Source organism: Gastrolobium bilobum, unplaced genomic scaffold, assembly GCF_033153095.1.
Source record: "Gastrolobium bilobum isolate Gb01-03AN ecotype WA unplaced genomic scaffold, APGP_CSIRO_Gbil_v1 utg32069, whole genome shotgun sequence".
NCBI lineage: Eukaryota > Viridiplantae > Streptophyta > Magnoliopsida > Fabales > Fabaceae > Gastrolobium > Gastrolobium bilobum.
In genome coordinates this window covers 29,975-35,511 of record NW_026900116.1, presented here as the reverse complement: position 1 = coordinate 35,511, position 5,537 = coordinate 29,975, and positions in this window count along the sequence as shown.

Here is a 5,537-nt window from a genome sequence, read left to right as displayed (position 1 = left end):
AACCATGGGGTCCTTAACCAACCCACGCTACTGTTTGGACATAACAGGTCCATCCCCAAAGTTTCCCAGAATATCCGGATATATCACGGGGCCATATTCGGATATCACCAACCCCATATTCGGATATCAATATCCGGATATTTCGTGACAGAATGCAGTTTCTGCATTACGTAAAAATATCCCTTCAAGGTTCCATTTTTACCACTATTATATAGGGGTGTTCATCAACCGATCCAAACCGATTCAAACCGCAAAAACCGAACCGAAAAACCAATAACCGAATAAACCGAAAACCGAAAAACCGAAAACCGACAAAAAACCGCAAATTTTAATTGGATTGGATTGGTTTTTGGATGGATTGATGAAAACCGATCCAATCCAAACCGATCCAATATATTAATTTTCCTCTACTTACTTGGTCCTTTCCTCAATCACACCTCAAAAATTTCTAAACCTAAGACCCATTAACTCATCAACTAATCCCAACAAAAAATAGTCACGTCTCATCAACAAAATTTAATCCTTGTAGAGCTTCATATCTCATTGCAAAAAAATAAATAAATAACTATAGTATCGTCTTCTGATATTTTTGTATTTCAATATTTTTTTTACAAAATCAATATATACAAAAGATATTATTTGCACAATAATCATAAAACTAATTTTAGGATATTCAAAAAACCGAAAACCGATCCAATCCAAACCGAAAAAAATTGGATTGGATCGGATCGGATTTGAAAAAAAATTCAAACTGAATGGATGATTACATGATCAAACCGAAGGGATTGGATCGGATGAGTTTTGCTTCTAAAATCGATCCAATCCAGACCGCGAACACCCCTACTATTATACGTCCAAGAATCCATTTTTAGACACAATTAGGACAGTGAACATGTTGGTTACCTACTCATCTCTTTTTACATTCCAAGACTCAACTTTTATCAAAGAAACTCATGATCAAAGGTTCAAGGACATACCCCAAAGCTCAAAACAGAAGCAAATGATGCTCTTGGAGCTCCCTATGCTGCTTTAATGCTCTGACTACACAAGGGCACAAAATGATGATAAAAGCTTGGTCTTTTCTCTATCAAAATGGATTCTTGGATCATCAAATGCCAAGAAAATGGCCTCCTCTACAAAGCCGCAGAACACAGCCCCCAAACCCAACTCACAGCAGCCAAAACACTCAGCAACAAGAGTCTCTCACTCCCACAAGGCCAAGTACTAAGTGTTTACAAGATTTAGGGAGAAGAACCAATGAGAAAGGTGATCACTTTATGGTTTTCCAAAGAAAGGGAGGCAATGCAATGTGAAGAGGCTGATTAGCAAGAGTCTCACGTAGAATCAGAAATATGGCCTAGGCTAATCGCTATTTATAGTCCTCTTAAGTTTAGACACAATGTATTAGCACTAATAGCTCCTCTAATCATTTTAATCTAAAACTTTAGATTCTGAATCTAGCTATTTTTCTAGGATTTATCATATTTTTATTCTAATTTTCGCATCATTTTGCCGGTACGCGCTTTTACGTAGCTGGTATCAGTCCCGACGCTAGTTCTCATTATTTTGACTCCAAACTTGGTATACCATTCCTAGATATTATTCTAGGAATATTCATATACTTATTATAATTTTTCAGGATACTTCATCGGTACGCACTTATACACCGTGAAGCAGGACCGGTATCTACACTTTTCATCAGAAAAGCGACTTTCAACATTGTTAAGCCCTTATAATAATTATTGAAGTCTCCTCATACATATTCTACATCAATAATGGAATAATTTCCTAAACTCACATTTAAATAATCAAATTCCTAAATTAACGGTGTGGGTTCTTACAATATTGTCATCACAGGTAGTGATAGTCATGGGATCACTCAGTTGAAACAACATTTATGTCACCATTTTCAGACTAAGGATCTTGGGAAACTTTGATATTTCTTGGAAATCGAGGTGGCCCAATCTAAAGATGGAGTCGTGATATCTCAGAGAAAATAGGCTCTGGATATTCTTGAAGAAACTACTTTGTTAAATTCTAAAAGTCCGTTGATACTCCTATGGATCCAAGTATCAAGCTTCTACCAAATCAGGGGGAACCCTTTTCAGATCCTGAGCAGTATAGAGGATTGGTTGGAAAATTGAACTACCTCACAGTCACTCGGCCTGATATTTCACTTGCAGTTAGTGTGGTAAGTCAATTTCTTAATTCTCCATGTCAAGAACATTGGAATGTCGTCATTCGTATTCTTACGTATATCAAGGCATCTCCATAAAAAGGCCTTGAATATGAAGATAAAGGTCATGTTAAAGTTGTTGGGTACTGTGATGCTGATTGGGCTGGTTGTCTAGCTGATAGGAGATCTACTTCTGGGTATTGTGTCTTTGTTGGAGGCAACTTGATTTCTTGGAAAAGTAAGAAACAAAATGTAGTTGCCAGATCAAGTGGTGAAGCGAAATACCGCTCCATGGCTACTACTACTACTTGGAGCTCGTCTGGCTTAAGCAACTTCTTAGAGAGCTTAAGTTTGGAGACATTGGACAGACAACTTTCATTTGTGATAACCAAGCAGCTCTGCACATTTCGTGAAATCCAGTGTTTCATGAAAGAACCAAGCATATAGAAATAGATTGTCACTTTGTTCGAGAAAAGGTTCTTGCTGGTGAAATTACAACTAGTTTTGTACCCTCTAATGATCAATTAGCATATATATCTACAAAGTCTTTGAGGGGTCCTCAAATAGAGTTTATATGTAACAAGCTTGGTGCATATGATCTATATGCTCCAGCTTGAAGGGGAGTGTTAGAAAGAATGTATCTTTTGTATATCTGTAAATATTTATTTTCTTATTTCATTAAGATTTCTGTTAGGTCTGGGCTAAGCCCATTAGTGTATCTATATATTTTACACCTAGTATCAATTCAATACTACACAGATTTATTTCAATGTTCCTCTCTTCTCTTGTTATTTAACACTATACATTTACACATTCTGTTGTATTCTGATATATGGAATTACGGTAATTAAATTTAAGGAAGGGGTAAGTTAATATATTATGGATGCTATGATACATGAAAATAATATCTGAGAGTGTCAAGTTAGCAAGAGAAAGTTAAAGCTCCTGTGAGAATTGTAGCATTAAATATGGTAAGAGTTTTTGCAAGAATTATGGTATTTGATAACTTAAAATAATAAATTGATATAAGTAAATATTGTACAATTGTTTGTGAGTAGAATCCTGTAATGTATATGTTTTAAATTTGTACTGCTTAAATTAATAAACAATGACAAAAAGATTGTGTGATGAATGTGTGTGACTAACTGCAAGATAATAAGTAAATGAATTTGTTTGTAAAAGTTGCATGAATTATATGTGTTTCTATTGTTCTACGTACACTGACCAATTATGCAGGAAGTTTGAGAACAAGAGAACATTCTATAAACATTTAGTTTATTGGGATTATCAATCTCACTCCGCTCATCGAGCAGAGGTTCATCAAAGAAAAAGGAATCAGAATAAAAAAGTCAGCGGGACACATGTGTCACTTGGATGTTTTGGATATGTTAAAAGATGTTGCACATCTATTATTGTTACCTATGTGGCTTGCGAAATGAACATGTGGTGTTGTGATATATGTAAATTATGGTTTGTATCTTAAGAACAGATTGTGGACTAGTGGCATCAGCAGACGGGTAGTACGCTACTATTTTATACCTGTAGGATGAAAATATTATATGTTGTGTTTTGGATGGTTTTGAATTTATAGGTGAGGAGATGTTTCATTTTGTCCAGATTACGAAGGTTATGTTGTCTGCGTTTCTTTAAATAAAGGTTTATAGGATTTGAAGTAAGATTTTAATAATTTGCAAATTATGAACAATAAAGGAATATAGGAAAAGTTTTAATTGATAACTATCATGATATGTACAAGGAGTCTTCTGCAATTATTTTATTTTGATGCATACTCTGAACCGTTAAGGGTGTGATATCTTGTTTGAGAAACGGGGTGTTACACTGTGGGTTCAAGGAAATCCGAATAGAGGTTGGTTAAGGCTTGATTTGGTTGTGGATTGGGTGTTTTAGGGTACAAGAGAGAGAAGGGGCTTGAGGTTCTCCTTTGTTATTTGTTTCTACTGGTAATGAGTAACCTTCGACAGGTTAGCACTATTTCTTTCTTTCTTTTGCTTTCCTATTTCTCCCTCACTTCTTTTTGTTTTTCTTGTGTTTACCCTTCTAAACTTGACTTCTCCATTGGGCTTTGGGATTTGAATAATTTGCAACAAAATGTTGAATCATCCCACTAAACATTTTTTCTCATTATTACGTAAAAATAATACAATTTAAGGACCTTACTATTTCTTTTTAATCCAAAGAATAACCGACCCAATTAGAGTTATAGCCCTTTTTTAGAGACTTAACATACATGATTGAGGAATTGGATTCCTAAGATATGCCAAGTCTAGGAATTGGGTTCACAAAATAGGCTAAATAGGGGACGCTATTGCAAGGTACAACGCTTTAATACTGAGAAGAATTCACGTTACAAGTAAATCCATACTTACGAAGGTTGATAACAAATAAATGTTAAATATGATGACATAACAAATAAATAATTATAACTTATGTGTAAGAAAAAAATTACAATATGTACTAAATTACTAATGTTTTTCATTTAAAAAAATTAAGGATGTTGCAGTTCTCCCACACAAACGGATGGCAAATTAAAGTGGTGAATAGGAGCACACATTCAGTGCCGCAGCAGTAGATATTCCCTTATCAAAAAGGAAAAAAAAAAAGATATATAAAAGAAAATAACTATAAAAATAGAAATAGTATAAATATGTTTTTTTTATTTGATAAAAGATATATGGAGAATTGCTCGGTACATCTGTACCACTAACAATATTTTTGGTGAATAGAACCCTGGATAACCTATTTGTAGTGTTTCATTAATGGACATCTTAAAGGTTGGGCCCAATGGATTCCGTGGTCAAAATTTTGGTTTAACATCACATACAGTTGTTCCACTCAAATAAGTCCTCTTGAGGCCTTGTATGACTGAGATCCGCCTATGATATTGAGATTTGATAAGGGAACGACATCTGTGGAGGCTGTGGACCAATGGCCGGAGGCGAGGGATGTGGTGTTGGAGGAATTAAAACATAATTTATGCAAAGCACAAGAGAGAATGAAAACATGTGCTAATAACAACAGAAGGTAGGTTTTATGTGAAGTAGGGGACAAGGTGTATATGAAGGTTCAACCCTATAAACTTAGATCCTTAGCTTGAAAATTGAATGAGAAGTTGAGTCCACGATTTCATGGTCCATTTGAAATAATTAGGAGGGTAGGATTGATAGCTTATGAATTACAACTACCTAATCACTCCAGGTGCATTCTGTATTTCATGTCTCATGATTAAAGTGGGCAATAAATACTTATATACTTGTCCTGAAACTCTCCATATGTTAATTTGAAACTTTGGAATTACAGGTTCAGCCAGCTGCAATCAAAGATGCGTGGAAACGGCTGAATG